Below are 24,055 nucleotides of genomic sequence, written 5' to 3'. Positions count from 1 at the left end.
TAAGTATTTTAAGGTGGCAGAATATGATGACATAAACCTTTATGTGGAAAAGAAAAGCAAAAAACAGAGGTCGGATGAGCATACACAAATAAAAACTCTCGTATTTCATGAGTCCTGGTACCAGCTCATGTTTATTTTGTTAACCTCACTGGAATATTTTATTTTTGTAGTAATTTATCTTTCATCTATTAGTCCATCTTTCTGTTGATGAATGAAAGATTTTTGGGTCATCCACTTGATAGAATGAATTTTATTGTTTTGCTCAAAGCATACTTATCCATATTGAAAAGAAACCAGAGAGGGGAATAGAAATTAAAAACAAATGTAAAATTAGAGAAGATTAAGTAACATTCCCCTGGTTATTTTTATTTCTCAAACTACTTTTCAAAAAATAGTTTTTTTTTATATGTTTATCATCTGTCTTCCTTCACCAGAATGTACACTCCAAGAGAGCAAAGACTGTTTTGATCCTTGCTGTATCTTCGGAGTCTGGTCCAGGGCATTAAATGGAGTAGTTTCTCAAAAAATTTAATGAATCAATGAATGTTTGCAGACATAAAGACAGAAAGAAAAGGGGGAGGTGGTGGACCAGGAGAAGAGACTGTTAGCTTCCTACTGTGGCATAACAAATTATCACAAATGTAGTCACTTAAAACAATGCATATATATATTTTTTATCTCACTGTGTCCATGGGTGGAATCTGAAGGGCAATGCTTGACTGGGTCCTCTGCTCAGGGTCTCACCAGACTGCAGTTAACATGCTGATTGGGCTGATTCTCATCTGGAGGCCCATCAGAAAAATTTCCACTTTTGAGTTTACTCAGGTTATTGGCAGATCCCTGGGACTTACTGGTTACTGGCTGGAGATTGCTATCAGGTTTGAGAGGTTGCCCTGCAGTCCTCCACCATGTGGTTCTCCCACAGTTCAAAATACAACATGGCTGTTTGCTTCTTCGAGGCCAGCAGAGAATGTCACTTTCCAGTCTGCTGACACGGAGTCTTATGTAATATAATACCACCATGGGAATGACATCACCTCTGTCATGTTCTATTGGCTAGAAGCATGTCTAGGCTTTGCTCACACTCAAAGGGAGTGGATTATACCAGGATGTTCATTCATTGAGAATCATTGAGAGATTCATTGAGAATCATCTTGTTCAGTCACTCAGTCATGTCCAGCTCTTTGGGACCCCATGGACTGCAGCATGCCAGACTTCCCTGTTCTCCACTGTCTCCCGGAGTTTTCTCAAACTCATGTTCATTGAGTCAATGATGCCATCCAAACATCTCATCTTCTGTCATCCCCTTCTCTTCTTGCCCTCAATCTTTCCCAGCATCAGGGCCTTTTCCAATGAGTCAGTTCACATCAGGTGGCCAAAGTATTGGAACTTCAGCTTCAGCATCTGTCCTTCCAATGAATATTCAGAATTGACTTCTTTAGGATTGACTGGGTTTGATCTCCTTGCTGCCCAAGGGATTCTCAAGGGTTTCCAGCACCATAGTTTGACAGCATCAATTTTTTGGTGCTCCGCCTTCTTTATGATCCAACTGTCACACCTATACATGACTACTGGAAAAACCACATTTTTGTCAGCAAAGTGATGTCTCTGCTTTTTAATATGCTGTCTAGGTTTGCCATAGCTTTTCTTCCAGGGAGCAAGCATTTTTCTTAGGGTATGTCCATCACAGGAGCCCAGAAATGGCCAAAGAAAAAGTTGGGTTTTGTTTTTAAAACATTTCATCTTCTTGTGAAATTCACTGTCCATTTCACAGAATATAACAGATTGAGCTTAGGTGGCCCCAGCTTTATACATTTTAGAAACTTTCAGGGTCTGGAACTTTTAGATTGGTTAATGATTCACAGTATTCGGAGTTCTTCCCTATATTTTAGCTTCTCTTTTAAGAAGAGGAAATTTCAAGACAAAAATTTAGACTGAATCTGGATCTATGTCTACTTAGGAAATAGAAGTGTCTTTGTGAACAAGAGGGGTAAAATTCCAAGCTGAGAGGTTAGGGTACCTGGCAATATCTTCCAATGATTTAATACGTGATGTCCCTTGGACTGCAAGGAGATTGAACCAGTCAATTCTAAAGGAAATCAGTCCTGAATATTCATTGGAAGTACTGATGATGAAGCTGAAACTCAAATACTTTGGCCACCTGATGCGAAGAACTGACTCATTTGAACAGACCCCGATGCTGGGAAAGATTGAAGGCAGAAGGAGGAGGGGACAACAGAGGATGAGATGGTTGGATGGTGTCACTGCTCGATGGACGTGAGTTTGAGCAAGCTCTGGGAGTTGGTGATGGATAGAGAAGCCTGGTGTGCTGCATGGGGTCGCAAAGAGTCAGACATGACTGATCGATTGAACTGAACTGAAATATACAGTTGTGGGAGTGGACTTTTCCCTCAGAGTGGCACTATTTAGTAACAAATGAGTCTGGGCAGGTAAGTTCCTTAATGCAGGTCTGCAAAAAGACATCCTTTTTAAAAAAATATTTTCTCTCTTTTTAAAAAAGAAGACAGAAGGTTTTCTACTCTCTGCCCATATATTTTGAGTTATTGAGTAATTCACTACCTCACACAGCATCTTGTTGCATTTTTGGTGTAATTTATCAGGTAAATGGGTCCCCATTTAAACCTAACCATGCTTACCCAGATTTGACCATGTGTGAGAAAGTCTGGATGATTAGTAGGTGGACGTCATCTGTGAAAGAGAAAATGAGGTTCCTGTAGGGAAAGCTCATCCCTAGGGAAGAGGGAGTGAGGCTGACAAGGGTGCCAATGACAGCACCTCAGTTCATTCCTTCCTTCCTTCCTTCAGTGAGAATACTCACCACGTGCCAAGGCCTCAATCAACAACAGACACAACTACCCAGTTTCCAGTCCTCTCAGCTCACAGCTCTTCCAACTCCAGTCTGGAAAATATAGAACTCTGATTGGATGTGTTTGGCTCAGGTACCTGCATGTTGTACAGATACCCCCGCCCCCCTCCCCTTGCCAGTGCTGTAATGTAGCACAGACTGGTCACTGGCCTTTCCCCCTTGTGGAACTCAGGGGGTGGTTTGTGTGCCTCCCAGGTGGAGTAAAGAAACTGCCTGCCAATGCAAGAGACATATGAGATGCGAGTTTGATCCCTGAGTATGGATGATCCCCTGGAGGAGTATATGGCAACCCACTCCAGTATTCTTGCCTGGGAAATCCCATGGACAGAGGAGCCTGGCAGGCTACTGTCCATGGGGTCACACAGAGTCGGACACTAATGAGGTGACTTAGCACGCATGGGCACAGCATTGTGGGGTATCAGTTGGAAGTGAGGACACACTGTGATTCATTGTTTTGCTTGAGAGTTCAAAGAACTAGACTGACAATGAGAACAGAGGAGGTGAAAATGACACCAAAAGGTATCAGAAGGGTCAGTATTAATCACATCTGGGGAGACACCTTGGTGGCCTTTCTGAAATAGTTGGAGATGTTTGCAATGGACTAGAACCTTGAGATTTCCATCATACTCAAGAGGAAATTGAAGGACCCTTTGCACATTATTAGTCAGTGCCAAGTAACCCTGCTTTCACCACCAGTAAAGAAATCTGCTGAGAAAAAGGATTATATTTTTACCAGCTGTTCTCATTATAACACAAACCACTCTAGTGGCTCTTAATTGTCATTAATAAAATATTAGCATTTTATTAAACCTTTAATAACATATTCATAAGTATTATTGTATTTTATTTATTCATATTTGATTGTACATAATCTCACTCCTCTCTGCTATAAGTAATGAGTCTAATAGTCACACTCTTAAGAGAGTTATTAATAGCTGTCTATATCTAATTTCAATTTTAGCAAAGTATAAATAGACTTTCAAAAATCTGTGCCAATGACTTGTTAATGGTCATGGAAAAAACTAAATGAAAAGAAAATTGTTTTCTTTTGACTATAAAAGGCACATTTGCATTTCCTCATGGGGAAGTTAGAGATATGAATAGGATGAGAACAACATTCAAGTTGATTGCAGTGCTTACTGTTGTAATATATTTCTAAGTTTTGTACTTTGAGTTGATTTATATATATTGATTATTGGCATTCCACAATTTTATTCATCTTAAAACTTTTTTCTCTTCTCATTTCTGGTTTTTCTACTCTTCCTTCATCATTCTCTGTCTTGGTAATGTAGCATTTAACTTTGGGGAATAGTCTATTTTATTTTTTCTGCATTTTAATGTTATTTCTTCTCTTGGTTCTTATACACAGTTGAGCTTCCTTTAAAAAATATCTTAAAAATTTAAATCCTTTATTAAGTAAAAGAAAGCTCAAAAAGCATCAAATACTTTGCATAAGAAGGCTGAGCTCTGAAGAATTGATGCTTTTGAATTGTGGTGCTGGAGAAGACTCTTGTACAGCAAGATCAAACCAGTCAATCCTAAAGGAAATCAACCCTGAATATTCATTAGGATAACTGATGCTGAAGCTGAAGCTCCAATACTTTGGACACCTGATGCGAAGAGGCTACTCATTGGAAAAGACCCTGATGCTGGGAAAGACTGGACAGGAGGAGGATGGGGTGACAGAGGATGAGATGATTCATCACCAACTCAGTGGACTTGAGTTTGAGTTTGAGTAAACTCCAGGAGGTAGTGAAGGACAGGGAAGCCTGGCGTGCTGTGGTCCATACGGTCACACAGAGTCAGACATAGCAACTGAAAAACAACAACAAGAAAATGAAACACAGAAAGCCATAATTCTGATATTTTGATTTTAACTTCAATTTATGATAAGTATTTGATATTCCAAAGATATACATAGTAATACAATGAAAACCAGAATACTCACCTCAAGAAGAAAAACATAATCAACACAGCTAGGAGGAGCCAAGATGGCGGAGGAGTAGGACGGGGAGACCACTTTCTCTCCTACAAATTCATCAAAAGAATAACTGAACGCAGAGCAAACTTCGCAAAACAACTTCGGATCGCTAGCTGAGGTCATCAGGCGCCCAGAAAAGCAGCCCATTGTCTTCGAAAGGAGGTAGGACAAAATATAAAAGATAAAAAGTGAGACAAAAGAGCTAAGGACGGAGACCCGTCCCGGGAAGGGAGTCTTAGGCGGCCTTGCTTGGGGTAGGGTCCGGGCCTGAGTGCCCTGAGGACAATCGGAGGGAACTTCTGTGAGTTGCCAACTTGAACTGTGGGAGACCAAAAGAGAGAGAGTAAATTAACCGGCCGGAACACACTGCCGGCCGTTCGCAGAACAAAGAGACCGAGAGGGTCCAGAGAGGAGCTCGCAGGCTGCGGACCGGCCCAGCCCTGCTGGAGGCAGGAGGCAGGGGGGAGGGGAAGGTCGCGGCGAGACACAGGGCGCAGGCACCCGACCGGCGCGGGCGGGGACTGGGGCTGGGGACGTGGAGGGCGGAAGGCGCGCGCGCCCGACTGGCGCCAGTGGAAACTGAGACTGGGTCCGCGGAAGGGAGGGGGCGCGCCACACCTGGGTAGAGTGCGCCCACCAAGCCCCTGGCTGCCTGGACCGCTCTGACGGGGAAGGCACAGAGAGCAGGCGCAGCTTTTCCTTCCGCGCTTTTGTGGAACACCCGAGGGCTGGAACCTCGCGCAGCGCGGGGCGCGCTCCATATAGAACAGCCCAGAGCCTGAGCAGCGCAGACGGAGAAAGCAGCGTCAGCCCCTCCCGGCAGCCCCAGCCCATCCCCGCGGGCAAGCCTGTCCCCACAGCGCCAGCCTCTCCCTGCAGCGCAAGCCCCTCCCTGCCCCGCAGAGCGACGGAACTAGCTACCTGAATAAGAGTCCACCTCCGCCCGCCTGTGTCAGGGCGGAAATGAGGCTCTGAAGAGACCGGCAAACAGAAGCCAAATAAACAAAGGGAACCGCTTCAGAAGGGACTGGTGCAACAGATTAAAATCCCTCTAGGAAACACTGACTACACCGGAAGGGGCCTGTAGATATCGAGAAGCGTAAGCTGGAACGAGGAGCTATCTGAAACTGAGCCGAACCCACACTGACCGCAACAGCTCCAGAGAAACTCCTAGATATAATTTTACTTTTTTCTCTTTTTTTTTTTTTAATTTTTTTAATTTTTTAAATTTTTTTCTTTTTTCTTTCTTCTCTTTTATTTTCCTTTAAAATCCCCTACTACTCCCCCATTACTCCTTAACTTTCATTTCCACAGACTTTTACGATTTTTTAATTAGGGGGAAAAAAAAAATTTTTTTTTCTTTTTTTTTTTTTCTTTTTCTTTCCTTTTTCTCTTCTATTTTCTATTTTTCTTTTTCTCTTATTTCTTTTAAAGTCCTCTAGTACTCCTCTACTACTCCTTAATTTTCATTTTCAATACACTATAACCTTACAAAAAAAAAAAAAAAAAAGAAGAGAAGCCCTATTTTTAAACTGAAGATTATTCTCTCCCAATCTTGACTCTCTGTTTTCTACCTCAGAACACCTCTATTTCCCCCTTTCCCCTTCTCTTCCCAATCCAATTCTGTGAATCCTTGTAGGTGACTGGGCTACGGAGAACACTCTGGGAACAGACAGCAGCGTAGATCTGTCTCTCTCCTCTTGAGTCCCCCTTTTTCTCCTCCTGTTCATCTCTATCTCCCTCCTCCCTCTCCTCTTCTTCATGTAACTCTGTGAACCTCTCTGGGTGTCCCTAACGAGGGAGAATCTTTTAGCCATTAACCTAGAAGTTTTATTATCAGTGCTGTATAGTTGGAGAAGTCCTGAGACTACAGGAAGAATAAAACTGAAATCCAGAGGCAGGAGACTTAAGCCCAAAACCTGAGAACACCAGAAAACTCCTGACTACATGGAACTTTAAGTAATAAGTGACCGTCCAAAAGCCTCCATACCTACACTGAAACCAACCACCACCCCAGAGCCAATAAGTTTTAGAGCAAGACATACCACGCAAATTCTCCAGCAACGCAGGAACATAGCCCTGAACATCAACATACAGGCTGCCCAAGGACACACCTAACACATAGACCCATCTCAAAACTCATTACTGGGCACTCCATTGCTCTCAACACAGCTAAAGCCCTTGTGGATGCTTCCTCAAAATGCATTCCTTATCCTCCCATCTCATGTAAGTATCACCCTGAATTTGTTATTATTCCCATCATGTCTTTTTGATTTAATTTACATATTTAAAGTTGTCTTCAATAATATACATTATTTTGCAATTTTATCAATACTAAAATTGTATTGTTCTGTATGATTTTTTTTCAATTTGCTTTTGTCACTCAAAAATATATATTTCTAACTTTTACTCACTTTGACATATAACTATAGTTCATGTTAACAGTAGTGTGTTATTCTAAAATGCCTCCATTTGTTACCACTCTCCTGATGATGAGCATTTAGACTCTAATGTTTCCAGTATTTCTATCTTGTTACATGTTATTACAACAGATGCAATAAGGCTGCTTACACATTTCTTTTTTTTTAATTCTTTTTTTTTCCCCCCCATTTATTTTTATTAGTTGAAGGCTAATTACTTTACAATATTGTAGTGGTTTCTGTCATACATTGACATGAATCAGCCATGGATTTACATGTATTCCCCATCCCAATCCCCCCTCCCACCTCCCTCTCCACCCGATTCCTCTAGGTCTTCCCAGTGCACCAGGCCTGAGCACTTGTCTCATGCATCCAACCTGGGCTGGTGATCTGTTTCACCCTAGATAATATACATGTTTCAATGCTGTTCTCTCGAAACATCCCACCCTCGCCTTCTCCCACAGAGTCCAAAAGTCTTCTGTACATCTGTGTCTCTTTTTCTGTTTTGCATATAGGGTTATTGTTATCATCTTTCTAAATTCCATATATATGCGTTAGTATATTGTATTGGTCTTTATCTTTCTGGCTTACTTCACTCTGTATAATGGGCTCCGGTTTCATCCATCTCATTAGAACTGATTCAAATGAATTCTTTTTAATGGCTGAGTAATATTCCATGGTGTATATGTACCACAGCTTCCTTATTCATTCATCTGCTGATGGGCATCTAGGTTGCTTCCATGTCCTGGCTATTATAAACAGTGCTGCGATGAACATTGGGGTGCATGTGTCTCTTTCAGATCTGGTTTCCTCAGTGTGTATGCCCAGAAGTGGGATTGCTGGGTCATATGGCAGTTCTATTTCCAGTTTTTTAAGGAATCTCCACACTGTTCTCCATAGCGGCTGTACTAGTTTGTATTCACACCAACAGTGTAAGAGGGTTCCCTTTTCTCCACACCCTCTCCAGCATTTATTGCTTGTAGACTTTTGGATAGCAGCCATCCTGACTGGTGTGTAATGGTACCTCATTGTGGTTTTGATTTGCATTTCTCTGATAATGAGTGATGTTGAGCATCTTTTCATGTGTTTGTTAGCCATCTGTATGTCTTCTTTGGAGAAATGTCACAGCAGGATCCTCTATGACCCACCTCCCAGAATATTGGAAATAAAAGCAAAAATAAACAAATGGGACCTAATTAAACTTAAGAGCTTTTGCACAACAAAGGAAACTATAAGCAAGGTGAAAAGACAGCCCTCAGATTCGGAGAAAATAATAGCAAACGAAGCAACAGACAAAGGATTAATCTCAAAAATACACAAGCAACTCCTGCAGCTCAATTCCAGAAAAATAAATGACCCAATCAAAAAATGGGCCAACGAACTACACATTTCTTTGTGTCACAAGGGAGAGTTTCTCCAAGGAAACTCTTTGTCTGAACTGTGTTATATCTGTACAAATTGCATAAGTTGAAGTCTTAACTCCCAGAATTTCAAAATGTGACTATTTTTGGAGATAGGGACTTAAAGGAAGTAATTAAGCTAAAAGTGAGGCTGTTAGGGTGGGGACTAATCCAATCTGACTGGTTTCCTTAAATAAGAGATTAGGTCACACAGAGAGACACGAGTTGTGACCTGAGGGGAGGCCATGTGAAGAGGTAGTAAGAGGATGACTAAGTCAAGTGGAGAAGGATTGGAAGGACCCTACTGACACCTCGACCTTGGACTTACAGCTTCCAGAACTGGGAGAATATAAAAAAATTATTTTTAATTGGAGGATAATTACTTTACAATATCATGCTGGTTTCTGCAATACAGCACATTGAATCAGCCATAGGTTTATATATGTAGCCCCCTCCTGAACCTCCCTTCCATCTCCCAGCCCATCCCTCCCCTCTAGGTTGTCACAGAGAACCAGGTTAGAGCTTTCTGCATCATACAGCAAATTCCTACTAGCTATCTATTTTACATATGGTAATGTATATGTTTCAGTGCTATTCTCTCACCAGCTTCTGTGCATCCCACCAATTTCTGTTCTTTGAGCTACCCAGTCTGTGTTTTGTTATGGCAGCCTGAGCAGACTAGTACACTCCCATAGGAGTAAAGCTGCTGATGAAGGGATGTTTGCAAGTTCAACCTCCGGCAATAATGTCACACACCCTCCAAAATGGCGGAAGGAAGTTAAGCTGCCACCATTGGACCTCTTCCAGTGTCCCATCCTCATTGACATCATGGTACTGCTAATATGGCATCTCATTATAGTTTTAATTTGTACTTGGCTTTTAATGAGGTTGGACATCTCATGTTTATTAGCCATTTATGCTTTCTAATTTTTTTGTAAATGCCTTATATATATGTCTTGCTCATTTTTATGTTGGATTGACTTTGCCAACAATTGTTAAATGTAGTGTCCTACTAATATCATTAGTTTACATTTTTAACTTCTAGCCTCATCTTTTCATGTGCTTACTAATTTTGTTAGCTTTAATTTTTAGTTACCGACAGACTTCTTAAAATTCTGTAGTTCAATGGCTATTTGTTAGATTTTCCTTGTTTTTAAATACTGCTTTATACATTTTGAGGCTGTTATCAGAGATGTATGAATTTAGGATTGTTATATCTTACTGTCAGTTAAATCTTTAATGACTTTTTAAATCTCTCACAATACTGTTTGCCTTAGTGTTTGTTTTGTCTGATGTTAATAATATTCTTATGATCACTTTGGTTTTGATTTCCTTATTATAATTTTTCTATTCCTATACTTTGAACTTAAAAAAAAATTTCTTTATTGAATTTGTTACAATATTGCTTCTGTTTTATGTTTTGGTTCTTTGGCAATGAGGCATGTCATATTTTAACTCCCTGACTAGGGACTGACCCACAGCCCCTGAATTGGAAGGCGAAGTCTTAACCACTAGACCACCAGGGAAGTCCCTACATCCAGCTCTTCTGAGTACTGATGCTTTTTTTTAATTTTTTTTTTTATTGAAGGATAATTGCTTTACAGAATTTTGCTGTTTTCTGTCAAACCTCAACATGAATCAGCCATAGGTATACACATATCCCCTCCCTCCCAAACCTCCCTCCCATCTCCCCTCCCACCCCACCCCTCAAGGTTGACACAGAGCCCCCTTTCAAATTTCCTGAGCCATACAGAAAATTCCCGTTGGCTATCGACTTTACATATGGTAATGTAAGTTTCCATGTTACTCTTTCCATACATCTCACCCTCTGCTCCCCTCTCTCCATGTCCGTAAGTCTGTTCTCTATGTTTGTTTCTCCATTGCTGCCATGTAAATAAGTTCTTCACTACCATTTTTCTAGATTCGATATACATGCATTAGAATGAGATATTTATTTTTCTCTTTCTGACACACTTCACTCTGTATAATAGGTTCTAGGTTCATCCACCTCTTCAGAGCTGACTCAGATGCGTTCCTTTTATGGCTGAGTAATATTCTGCTGTGTATATGTACCACAACTTCTTTACCCACTCATCTGTTGATGGACATCTAGGTTGCTTCCGTGTTCTAACTATTGTAAATAGTGCTGAAATGAACAATGGGATACATGTGTCTTTTTCAGTTTTGGTTTCCTCAGGGTATATGCCTAGGTGTGGAATTGCTGGGTCATATGGTGGTTTTATTCCTAGTTTTTTAAGGAATCTCCATACCGTCTTCCATAGTGGCTGTATCAATTTACATTCCCACCAACAGTGCAAGAGCATTCCCTTTTCTCCACACCCTCTCCAACATTTATTGTTTGTAGACTTTTTGGTGATGGCCATTCTGACTGGTGTGAGGTGATATCTGATTGTGATGTTGTTTGCCTTTCTCTAATAATGAGTGATGTTGAGCATCTTTTCACATGTTTGTTAGCCATCTGTATGTCTTTGGAGAAATGTCTGTTTAGGTCTTTTTCCCACCTTTTGATTGCGTTGTTTGTTTTTCTGGCATTGAGTTGTATGACCTGCTTGTATATTTTGGAAATTAATCCTTTGTCAGTTGTTTTATTTGCTGTTATTTTCTCCCATTCTGAGGGCTGTCTTTTCACCTTGCTTATACTTTCCTTTCCTGTGCAAAAGCTTTTAAGTTTAATCAGGTCCCACATGTTACTACTGTTTTTATTTCCATTACTCTAGGAGGTGGGTCATAGAGGATCTTGCTTTGATTTGTGTCATCGAGTGTTCTGCCTATGTTTTCCTCTAAGAGTTTTATAGTTTCTGGTCTTACATTTAGGTCTTTAATCCATTTTGAGTTTATCTTTGTGTATGGTATTAGGAAGTGTTCTAATTTCATTCTTTTAAATGTAGCTGTCCAGTTTTCCCAGCACCAAATGGGGCTATCTTTGCCCCATTGTATATTCTTGCCTCCATTGTAAAAAATAAGGTACCCATAGGTGTATGGGTTTATTTCTGGGCTTTCTATCTTGTTCCATTGGTATATATTTCTGTTTTTGTGCCAGTCCCATATTGTCTTGATGACTGTATCTTTGTAGTGTAATCTGAAGTCAGGAAGGTTGATTCCTCCAGCTCCATTCTTCTTTCTCAAGACTGCTTTTGCTATTCAGGATCTTTTGTGTTTCCATATGAACTGTGAAATTTTTTGATATTGTTCTGTGAAAAATGCCATTGGTACTTTGATAAGGATCACATTGAATCTGCAGATTGCATTTGGTAGTATAGTCATTTTCACAATATTGATTCTTCCTACCCAGGAACATGGACTATCTCTCCATCTGTTTATGTCATCTTTGATTTCTTTCATCAATGTCTTATAATCTTCTGTGTACAGTTCTTTTGTCTCCTTAGGTAAATTTAATCCTAGATTTTTTATTCTTTTTGTTGCAGTGGTGAATGGGATTGATTCCTTAATTTCTCTTTCTGACTTTTCATTTTTAGGATATAGAAATGCAAGTGATTTCTGTGTATTGCTTTTGTATCCTGAAACTTTGCTAAATTCACTGATTAATTCTAGTAATTTTCTGATACTGTCTTTAGGGCTTTCTATGTACAGTATGTCATCTGCAAACAGTGAGAGCTTTACTTCTTCTTTTCTGATCTGGATTCCTTTTATTTCTTTTTCTTCTCTGATTGCTGTAGCCAGGACTTCTAGAACTATGTTGAATAAGAGTGGTGAAAGTGGACACCCTTGTCTTGTTCCTGACCTTAGGGGGAATGCTTTCTGTTTTTCATCATTGGGAATAATGTTTGCTGTAGGTTTATCATATATGGCCTTTACTATGTTGAGACATTTTCCTTCTATGCCCATTTTTTGAAGAGTTTTAATCATAAATGTGTGCTGAATTTCATCAAAGACTTTTTCTGCATCTATTGAGATGATCATATGGTTTTTATCTTTCAGTTTCTTAATATAGTGTATCACATTGATTGATTTGTGTATATTGAAGAATCCTTGCATTCCTGGAATAAACCCAACTTGATCATGGTGTATGACCTTTTTGATGTGTTGCTGAATTCTGTTTGCTAAAATTTTGTTGAGGATTTTTGCATCTATGTTCATCAGTGATATTGGCCTGCAGTTTTCTTTTTTGTGTTGTCTTTGTCTGGTTTTGGTGTCAGGATGATGGTGGCCTTGTAGAGTGAGATTTGAAGTGTTTCTTCCTTTGCAATTTTTTGAAAGAATTTCAGAAGGATAGGCATTAGCTCTTCTCTAAATGTTTGACAGAATTCTCCTGTGAAGCCATCTCATCCTGGGCTTTTGTTTTTTGGGAGATTTTTGATCACAGATTCAATTTCAGTGCTTGTAATTGGGTTGTTCATAATTTCTATTGCTTCCTGGTTCAGTCCTGGGAGACTGAACTTTTCTAAGAACCTGTCCATTTCTTCCAGGTTATCCATTTTATTGCCATATAGTTGTTCATAATAGTCTCTTATAATCCTTTGTATTTCTGCATTGTCCATTGTAACCTCTCCTTTTTCATTTCTGATTTTGTTGATTTGATTCTTCTCTCTTTTTCTCTTAATCAGTGTGGCTAAAAGCTTGTCAATTTTGTTTATCTTCTCAAAGAACCAGCTTTTAGTTTTATTAATCTTTACTATTGCTTCTTTCATTTTTTTTCCATTTATTTCTGCTCAGATCTTTATGATTTCTTTCCTTCTATTAATTTTGATTTTTTTCCTTCTTTTTCCAGTTGCTTTAAGTGTAAAGTTAGGCTATCTATTTGACGTTTTTCTTGTTTCTTGAGGTAGGATTGTATTGCTATAAACTTCCCTCTTAGAACTGCTTTTGCTGCATCTCATAAGTTTTGAGTTGTGTTTTCATTGTCATTTGTTTCTATAAATTTTTTGATTTCCCTTTTGATTTCTTTAGTGACCTGTTGGTTATCCAGAAACGTGTTGTTTAGTCTCCATGTGTTTGTGTTTCTTACAGTTTTTTTTTCTTGTAATAGATATCTAGTCTCATAGCATTGTGGTCGGAGAAGATGCTTGATATGATTTCAATTTTCTTAAATTTACTAAGGTTTGATTTGTGACCCAAGATGTGGTCTATCCTGGAGAATGTTCCATGTGCACTTGAGAAGAAGGTGTATTCTTCTTCATTTGGGTGGAATGTCCTGAAGATATCAATGAGATCCATCTCATCTAATGTATCATTTAAGACTTGTGTTTCCTTATTACTTTTCTGTTTTGATGATCTATCCATTGGTGTAAGTGGGATGTTAAAGTCTCCTACTATTATTGTGTTACTGTCCATTTCTCCTTTTATGTCTGTTAGAGTTTGTCATATGTATTGAGGTGCTCCTATGTTGACTGTATAGATATTTACAATTGTTATGTCTTCCTCTTGGATTGATCCCTTGATCATTATGTAGTATCCTTTCTTATCTCTTGTAATCTTCTTTATTTTAAGGTTTATTTTGTCTGATATGAGGGTTGCTACTCCAGCTTTCTTTTGCTTCCCATTTGCATGAAATATATTTTTCCATCCTCTCACTTTCAGTCTATATGTGTCTTTAGATCTGAAGTGGGTTTCTTGTTGACAGCATATATATGGGTCTTGTTTTTGTATCCATTCAGCCAGTCTGTATCTTTTAGTTGAAGCAGTTAATCCATTTACATTTAAAGTAATTATTCATATATATGTTTCTATTGCCATTTTAATTGTTTGGGGTCCATTTAACATTTGTTGTAAAGCTGGTTTGGTGGTAGTGAATTCTCTTAACTTTTGCTTATCTGAAAAGCTTTTTCTTTCTCCATCAATTTTGAATGAGGTCTTTGCCGGGTACCATAATCTTAGTTGTAGTTTTTTTCCCTTTCAATACTTTAAATATATCCTGCCATCCCCTTCTGGCCTGCAGCATTTTTGCTGAAAGATTGGCTGTTAAGCATATGGGGATTCCCTTGCTGCTTTTAATATTCTTTCTTTGTGTTTAGTCTTTGCTAGTTTGCTTAGTAAGTGTCTTGGCGTGTTTCCTCTTGGGTTTATCCTGTATGGGACTCTTTGTGCCTCTTGGACTTGATTGACTATTTCCTATTCCATGTTGGGGAAATTTTCAACTATAATCTCTTCAAAAAAATTTCTCATACCCTTTCTTTCTCTCTTCTTCTTCCGGGACTCCTATAATTCGAATGTTGGTGCATTTGATCTTGTCCCAGAAGTCTCTGAGACTATCCTCAGTTCTTTCCATTCTTTTTACTTTATTCTCCTCTTCAGAAGTTATTTCCACCATTTTATCTTCCAGCTCACTGATTCATCCTTCTGCTTCAGATATTCTGCTATTGATTCCTTCTAGAGTATTTTTAATTTCAGTAATTGTGTTGTTTGTTTCTGTTGGTTTATTCTTTCATTCTTCTAGGTTTTCACTAATTGATTCTTGCATTTCCTCCATTTTGTTTTCAATGTTTTTGATCATCTTTTCTATCACTATTCTGAATTCTTATTCAGGTAGTTTACCTGTTTCCTCTTCATTTATTTGGATTTCTGTGTTTCTAGTTTGTTCCTTCATTTGTGTAGTATTTCTCTGACTTTTCTTTCTTTCTTTCTTTTAACTTACTTTGTTTGAGGTCTCCTTTTTCCAGGTTTCGAGGTTGAATTCTTTCTTCCTTTTAGTTTCTCCCCTCCTAAAATTGGTCCAGTGGTTTGTGTAAGCTTCGTATAGGGTGAGATTTATGCTGAGTTTTTGTTTGTTTGTTTATTTTTCCTCTGATGGGCAAGGCTGAGTGAGGTGGTAATCCTGTCTGCTGATGATGTGGTTTGCATTTTTGTTTTGTTTGTTGTTCAGATGAGGCTTCCTGCACAGGATGCTACTGGTGGTTGGGTGATGCCAGGTCTTGTATTCAAGTGGTTTCCTTGGTGTGAGTTCTCACTATTTGAGACTCCCTAGGGTTAGTTCTCTGGTTGTCTAGGGTCTTAGAGTCAGTGCTCCCACTCCAAAGGCTCAGGGTTTGATCTCTGGTCAGGAACAAAGACCCCACAAGTGGTTTGTTATGGCATTAAGGGAGATTAAAACAAATATCCAAAAATGAGAAAACAAAGATGAACCCCAGACAAATGGCAGTTACAAAATCAGGCAAATAATAATTAAAATAATGGAGTATACACATATGCATATACACCCATAAGCAAAGTGAAAACAGCCCAACAAAAATAAAGAACAGTAGAATGACCCAGCAAACAAAGTAAACCAAAAATTACATTTACTAGTTAAGAACAAAACTAACTAAAGCACAAACTGGAAAGCAAAACTAAAGCAAGATGCCAAGGTGGGAATAAAGTAATGAAAACAAAACTAACAAATATATTCAGAAGAAAAGAAAGAAAGAATAGGTATCCAAAGTTAAATAGAGGTAGATGAAGAAGATTTATATACATCAAAGATTAACTGCAAGGGGAAAAGAACAGTAGGAAAGGCAAACAAAGGAATAAATATGGAAAAAATATAATAGGTTTTTTAAAAATTAAAAATTAAAATTAAAAATGAGGAAAGAAAAAAAAATGGAAGAAGAAAGAAAAAAAAAAAAAAAAGGAAAACCCCACAGAACTGCAAAAGCCCAATGTAGAGGCAGAGATTTATAGCAGCAATAAAAACTGTGACTGAATATGCTGCTGCTGCTGCTGCTGCTGCTAAGTCACTTCAGTTGTGTCTGACTCTGTGTGGACCCCATAGATGGCAGCCCAGCAGGCTCCTCCGCCCCTGGGATTCTCCAGGCAAGGATACTGGAGTGGATTGCCATTTCCTTCTCCGTGACTGAATATACACATATACATATACACCCATAAGCAAAATCAAAACAGTCCAAAAAAAATAAAGTACAACAGATTGACCTGGCGAACAAAGGAAACCAAAAATTATTTCTACCAGAACAAAATTAACTAAAGCACAAACTGGAAAACAAAACTAGAGCAAGGTGCCAATTGGGGAATAAAGCAATGAAAATAAGACTAACAAATATGTTGAATGGAAAGGAAAGAAAAAAAAAAAAGAAAAAATAGACATGTAAAGTTAAATAGAGGTAGATAAAGAAGATTTATATACATTAAAGATTAACTGCAAGGGGAAAAGAACAGAAGGAAAAGCATACAAAGGAATAAATGTAGAAAAAATCATAACAGGTTTAAAAAATTAAAATTAAAAAAAGAAGGAAAAAAGGAAACTCCACAGATCTGCAAAAGCCCAATGTAGAGGCAGAGGGTTATAACAGCAATAAAAAATGTGACTGAGAAAAAAAAAAAAGCTCAAAAGCTTAATTAGATTTCATAGTGCCAATAAAATCAACAACTACAATAGAGGGTGAAAAAAAAGAAAAACAATTCCAAAAGAATCTACAGAGCAAGTAAAAACATAAGAATAATAAATGTTTTTCTTGAGTCACTGCTGTCAGAGTCTTTTCCCTCCCTGGAGGTCACAGTCCACCTCACCTCCCTAGGATGCCCTCCAACACTGTGCTGATCTCTGGACCTGCTGTGCGGCAGCTCAGACTCTAATCTGGTCCTGCTTCTCTGTGTTCTTGCCTCCAATGTCCACAGGTATTAGAACTAGTGCGTTTTCTTTTGTGGGAGCTCTCAATGATCTTTTATGTATTCCATAGACACAGAATCTGCCTAGTTGACCCTGTGGATTTAATCTGCAGCTTGTACAGCTGGTGGGAAGGCTTAGGGTCTTCTTCCTTAGCCACCTGCCTCTGGGTTTCAACTGTGGTTTTATGTCCACCTCTGCATGTGGGTCGTCCACTGGGGTTTGCTCCCGAGGCTGCCCTGGAGGACTTGGGTTTGCCCCTGTGAGGGCCAGGTGAGGAGGTGGTGCAGCTGCTTCAGTCGGAGGGGGTCTGGCAGCACCAGGTACTCAGGGGAGTTGGCGGCTAGGGCAGCAGGAAATACAGTGCTCTAGAAGGTGATGGCAACCAGTACTGGCCAATACAGTCCAGTTTTCTTGCCTGGAGAACCCCCCTCCCTGACAGAGAAGCCTGGCAGGCCACAGTCTCCAGGGTCACAAGGAGTTGGACACGACCAAAGCAACACTGCGTGCATAGATGCAAGACTTTTCTTTGCCTGTGGCAGCTCTGCCCCAGTGAGAGTTGAGAGTGAAGTTGGCACAGCTGCTTGGCTTGCGGGGACTGTGGCGATGACGAATGTGCAAGGACATGGACTGCCTCCGCCAGGAGCTATGGCCCTATCAGAGTCTTTTTTTGAGCCTCTTCTAGCTGGCAATCAGAAGGCCTTTTTGGCCAGCTTTCCCGGTAGCTCTGCCCATTCAGGAACTTAGAGGGCTCCCTTGCCTGGGGTCCTTCTCTGTTGTTTGGGTTCCTCAGGCACATAGAGGGGCTCCCCTGGCTGGGGTCCTACTCCGGAGATCAGTGCATCAGTCACTTAAAGGAGCACCTTGGGTGGGGTTCTGCTCTGTATTTGAGTGCCTCAGGCATTTAATGGGCCAGCCTCTCTATTTTTCAGCCATCCTCTCTATTGTTCAGCTGCCCTGTGGGGAGAGAGGCTGTGGTGATGGCTCCACCCCCTACACGACTCAGCAGTATCGCCTTGCTTCCATGGCTGCCCGGCTTTCCTCCACAGGCATTTCCCATCACAATCTTCTCCCTCACATCCCCACCATCCGTTCCTCCACAGTCAACAGCAGCCCCCGCCCTGGGATCACTCCACACTCCCCAAACTCCAGCTCCCAGCTGCTGCACCTTCGAGGGGAACCTTCGTCCCTGGCCAGGGTATGTATGACTGCAGCAAGGACTGTCTGATTTTCATTCCACTTAGGCTGCAACAGGTCAGCTGTTTCGTTCTCAGCCTTAAATGTTTCTCCTCTGACTCAGAGAATTGCCCCGATGTGGGGATCGGACCCCTGCTTCAGTTCCCCTACCCACTTAGGGCAGGTCCAGTCCTACTAACACTCCTGTTTTTCCCCCAGTTCCTTCATCCTATCGAGTTTTGCATGGTTCTATATATTATTTTCCACTGGTCAGGTACTCCTGTCCATTCTCAGCTGGTGTTCTGCATGCACTTCTGTGTCTGAAGGTGTATTCCTGATGTATCCGTGGAGACAGATGTACTTCACGTCCACCTACTCCTCCGCCATCTTGTTCTCCCCAAGTACTGACGCTTTTAAGCATTTCTTTGTGAATGACATTTAGTTGGATTTTTAAAATCCAATCTGAAAATATTTGTCTTTCAACTTCAGATTTAGTTCAGTTATATTTATCATAATTATTAATATATTTGGATTCATTTTGCAAATCTTAACTTTTGCTTTTTATTTGTCACATTTTTTTCTTTTTGTTTTCTTTTGGATTAATTTTTCCTTATTCAATTATTTTTTCCTTTACATGTATCAAAGGTTTTCTCTCAATGTTGTTATTTTTTACTTTCCCTTCTTGAGCTGTGTTCAGAGGGGCTTTGAGTGCCAAGTCTATATTCTTAATTAGCTCTATAATCTGTCTCTTTCCCCCTCCTCCTCTCTGAATTCAGGCCTTCATCATTTTACACATCAAGTATTGCAGTATTCTCTCTCTTCATTGCCACTCTCTATTCTCTTTGTTGTTGTTGTTCAGTTGCTAAGTCATGTGTGACTCTTTGCAAGCCCATGGACTGCAGCATGCCAGGCTTACCTGTCCCTCCCTATCTCCTTGAGTTTATTCAAACTCATGTCCCTTGAGTTGGTGATGCTCTCCAAACATTTCATCATCTGCTGCCCCTATTCTCTTTGTGTGTGTGTTAGTCACTCAGCTGTGTCTGACTCTTTGTGAACCCATGGACTGTAGCCCACTGGGTGCCTCTGTTCATGGAATTCTCCAGGCAAGAATACTGGAGTGGGTAACCATTCCCTTCTCCAGGGACTCTTCCCAACCCAGGGATTGAACCTGGGTCTCCTACATTGCAGGCAGATTCTTTACCATCTGAACCACCAGGGAAGCCCATTCTCTTTGAGAGTACTCTAAAATACGATATTGCTTAGAGCTCTTCAGTGGCTTCCATTTTGTTTTGGGTAAAAGTCTAAATCTTCCTATGGCATGCCAGTGCCATGATGTTGACAGGTGACTGCCTCTCCTGCAACTCCCTCATATGGCACGTGCCCTGGCCACACGACCCCTGTAGCAGTTGTGAAATCCTCCTTGCTCATGGGACCACCATGTGTCTGTGAGATGTGGAATTCTTTCTAGTGTACAACTTGTATACTTGACAATTTCCCACTCACCTTTCAGGCTTCAGTTCAGGATTACCTTCTCTATGAAACTTTAAAGAATCTCTGAGCCTAGGAAGCTGAGCCACATCTTCCTTTCTGTTTTAATAACATTCTGCACATGTTTCTGTTCCTGGTTATGGTTTGATCATATTTGTTTGGTAGATGCATGTTTAAGTGTCTTTCTTCTGTAGACTTTGAGCTTCTTAATGGCAAGAAGCATGTTTTACTATTCCATGGTTCAATAGAGTACTTGTCCCAACTCATATGTGTTGAATAAATGTATAAAATAATAATACATGTTACTATAAAGAAAAAGTGCATATGCTGTACTTAGTTGCTCAGTTGTGTCTGACTCTTGTGACCCCATGGGCTGCAGCCATCCAGACTCCTGTGTTCATGGGATTTCCCAGGGAAGAATACTGGAGTAAGTTGCCACTTCCTCTTCCAGGGAATATTCCCAACCCAGGGATCAAACCCACGTCTCCTGTGTCTCCTGCATTGCAGGTGAATTCTTCACCCACTGAGCTATTAGGGAAGTCAAAGATACTGTTTTATAAATCATAAATAAGGTCACTCTCATATCTGATATTCATTTGTCTTTTTTCTCTCTCAATGAGAGTGACTCACCTTCCCAGCTGAACTGTGAATTTTACAGGGGGCAGAGGCTGTGTTTTATACTTGGCTGGTGTCACATCGGTCCTTAGCACAGTGATAAGGATATAGCACAATCCCAGAAAATACTGATTAATTGATGAGAGACTAAATGTAGCATACATTCTTGTCATTTATATTGTATATATAAATATATGCAATTTATCCATACAATATATCTTTTTATTAAAACAAGGATGTGACAGCTAGTCATTATAATGTACCAGTTACTTGAACAAGGTGACACATGGGGATGCATGTGAAAAGATTCAAATGCCTCAGGAGAACTTGACTCTCCCTTCAGTGGAGTCAATGTCATGAGGCCAGCAGGTGCTGTGGTCAGTTCTCACCTTTTCCCAGCAACCCCCAGGCTCCTAGAGAGGTCCAGCCTGCCAGTCTCAGGGGACCTTGAAACTGCTTTCAGGTTTACTCATTATCATTATTTGGAGTATAATTGCCTTACAATGTCGTGTTAGTTTCTGCTGTACAAAGAAGTGAATCAGTTCTGTGTGTACATATATCGCCTCCCTCGGGGACCTCCTTCCCCCATTACCCCTGCCTCTGTCCCATCCTTCTATGCCGTCACGGGGCAGTGAACTGAGCTCCCTGCGCAATACAGCAGGTTCCCACTAGCTACCTATTTTACACAAGGTGTGTGTATATATATGTCAATCCTACACTCCCAATCTGTACTTACTAATTTTAGTCTTTTCATTTTTTCTTAGAGACAGAAAAACTAAGACCATGTATCTTCCCTCTCAGTCTTCACACAAACTCAAGTGTACTCTTTGGTTCTCCTTTTTCTCTTCAGGAGAGAGGGCCCTTCTTCCCAATGACATGAAAATGACTTAGGGTGAATTTCTTTAATAGCCAAAGTCTATTAGCCTAATGTTTCTCTACAGGTAGTCTCTAGACCAGTGGTTCTCAAAGGGTGGTCCTCAGAGAGTCAGCTTCAACATCACCCAGGAGCTTGATGTACATTCTTGTGCCCTACTCAGACCACCTGACTCAGAAACTCAAGGTGTGAGATAACTTGTGTCTAAACAAGCTCTCCAGGGGATTCTGACATATGCCAAAGTTTGGGAACCACAGTTTTCAACATTTGGCTAAAGGTCTACAAGGAATAATACCACCCTCCCCCTTTTATCCTTTGTGTTCATTTTGTTGCTTTTGTTTAGTTGCTAAGTCACGTCTGACTCTTTGTGACCCCTTGGACTGAGGCGCACCAGGCTCACCTTCACTCTCTCCTGCAGTTTGCTCAAACTCATGCCCACTGAGTCGGTGATGCTATCCAACCATCTTATCCTCTGCTTTCCTCTTCTCCTCTTGCCCTAAGTCTTTCCCAGCATTAAGTTCTTTTCCAATGAGTCAGCTCTTTCCATCAGGTGGCCAAAGTATTGGAGTTTCAGCTTCAGCACCAGTCCGTCTAATGAATATTCAGGGTTGATTTCCTTTAGGATTGACTGGTTGGACCTCCTTGCACTCTCAAGAGTCTTCTCCAGCACCACAGTCCAAAAGCATCAGTCCTTCGGCTCTCATCCCTCTTTAGGGTCCAGCTCTCACATCTGTAACATGATTACCGGAAAATCCATAGTTTGACTACATGGACCTTTGTTGGCAAAGTGATGTCTCTTCTTTTTAATAGGCTATCTAGGTTTGTGTTTATTTTAAAGACCTTTAAGCAGCACAGACCTGTTCATAAGCAGTCAGACAACAGTGACAGAACAAGACATGATCAGGTCATGGAGTAGTCAAAAAGACAGCATTGAACACTCTTTGGAAAAGAGTCTGAAACCAGAAGTTGGCTTGTGTTCACATCCTGCCCTCATCATTTCTCCTTGAGTCATGAACGTATTACTCAGTTTCTCTGTGGCATCTGTAGCATTGTGATCATGGGAATATTATGATCTTAGAGGGCGAGTTGTTGGAAGCACTTAAAGAATTCATATTGATAGGGGCTTGAAATAGTTTCTGGCACAGAATAAGTGCTCTGCAAGTGATTGTTAAATAAAATAAATGAACTTGAAGCTGAAAGTTCTGTGATCTGGGATAGGCCCCTATGAGAGGGTCACAGAACAGCTGGGTTGTCAAAACCCTTGACAAGAGACTTTGCTAGTGCCTGCTGGTGACCACTGTCTGTGTATCAGGACAGACAGACAGGGCTGTTTTCCCAGATGATGAGGAAAGAACTGGGCTGCCAATGCCTGCAGAGTCCAGGACACCTGTATATATTTAAGCAGAATTGACACCTGTGCTGTTCAGATTCCTGGAAAGGAGACACAAGAAATGCCATGCATCATCCTTCACCAGGATGTAGCAGGTGTTTGAAATCCCCAGGTCATAATTTGCCCAAATCTTAGAGTTTTCTTATGTTCTGCTTTCTTTAAAAAAAAAAAATCAGTTCCACATAGTCTAGGGCCTAATATCCATCTCCAGGGGTTGTTGGTATATTCTCCATCATTTGGCAAATCTGATGCATTTTAACTCAGCTTTCAGCTTTCTGTAATCTCGCTTCATCAATCCTTCTTTGCTCAGGTATGTCTGCCTTCATTTGGCAGACATGGCAGATTTTTCATTTCCCCCGTGTAAATGACTTGTTTATTACAGTAGGGGTCCCTGGTCTTTGAAAACAGCTTACAGATACCCTTGAATAGAGCTCAGAAAGGCCTTCTTGAATAATAATGCCTAAGTAAACCGGAGATGAGCTTGGACTTCACCTCTTTGAAATTCATGCATCATCCTAAGTGCTGTCATTTAAACAGAAAATGTAGAAGGCTGCCTGGAAAGGCTCAGTCTGAAATATGCTTTCTTTATAGAACTTATCATTTTAGTAGAAAACAAACAAACAGCAGAGAGCAAGGGAGAGAGTAGGTGACTGGTATGTGTTTTACCTGAGCATAAGATTTGTTCTTCTTATTGTACTGGGACTTTTCACAGTTCCTGATTTTAGCTTTCAAATTTGTATTTCTCTTTCTATTAAATATTCCTCTGCTTCTTTACTTCTAGATGATGAATTTGTAGTGAAGGCAGAAGACCAAGGATGAGGAGACAGCCATCCAAAGTAAGTTAACTCTCAAGTCCATTTATTTGGGAGATAGAATTTTTGATGCGTTTGTAGCCTGAACTTCAGTTTCTTTCTGGACCACACAAGTCTTTAAACTTGGCTGTGCACTGGAATCACTTGGAGATTGTTATGTATTTTGGACATTGCAATTTTTCAAACATTCCCAGGTGATTGTAACATATGGGAAAGTTTGAGAACTGATGCTCATTGTGTCAACTACATGGATTTAAAGATGGCCAGCCATTCACAGCTTCCCCGGTGGCTCAGACATAAAGAATCTGCCTGCAATGCAGGAGACTCAGGTTTGACTTCTGGGTCAGGAAGATCCCCTGGAGAAGGGAATGACAACCTGCTCCAGTGTTCTTGCCTGGAGAATTCCATGGACAGAGGAGGCTGGTGGGCTACAGTCC

General features: G+C 40.5%; 1 long non-coding RNA gene across 4 annotated transcripts in view; it reads left to right on the top strand.

Annotated features, from left to right (window-relative positions):
- Positions 1-18,277: 18,277 nt before the first annotated feature.
- LOC122703468 overlaps positions 18,278-24,055 on the top strand; it is a 186,826-nt gene continuing 181,048 nt past the window's right edge. For all 4 annotated transcript variants that reach the window (XR_006343498.1, XR_006343497.1, XR_006343495.1 and 1 more), the window contains exons 1-2: positions 18,278-18,461; positions 23,588-23,642. This is a non-coding gene — a long non-coding RNA (uncharacterized LOC122703468). The remainder of the gene's footprint in view (positions 18,462-23,587; positions 23,643-24,055) is intronic.

Source organism: Cervus elaphus, chromosome 11 (genome assembly GCF_910594005.1).
Source record: "Cervus elaphus chromosome 11, mCerEla1.1, whole genome shotgun sequence".
Classification (NCBI taxonomy): Eukaryota; Metazoa; Chordata; class Mammalia; order Artiodactyla; family Cervidae; genus Cervus; species Cervus elaphus.
The sequence above is the reverse complement of the archived record's forward strand: the minus strand, read 5'-3'. Positions and strand labels throughout refer to the sequence as shown.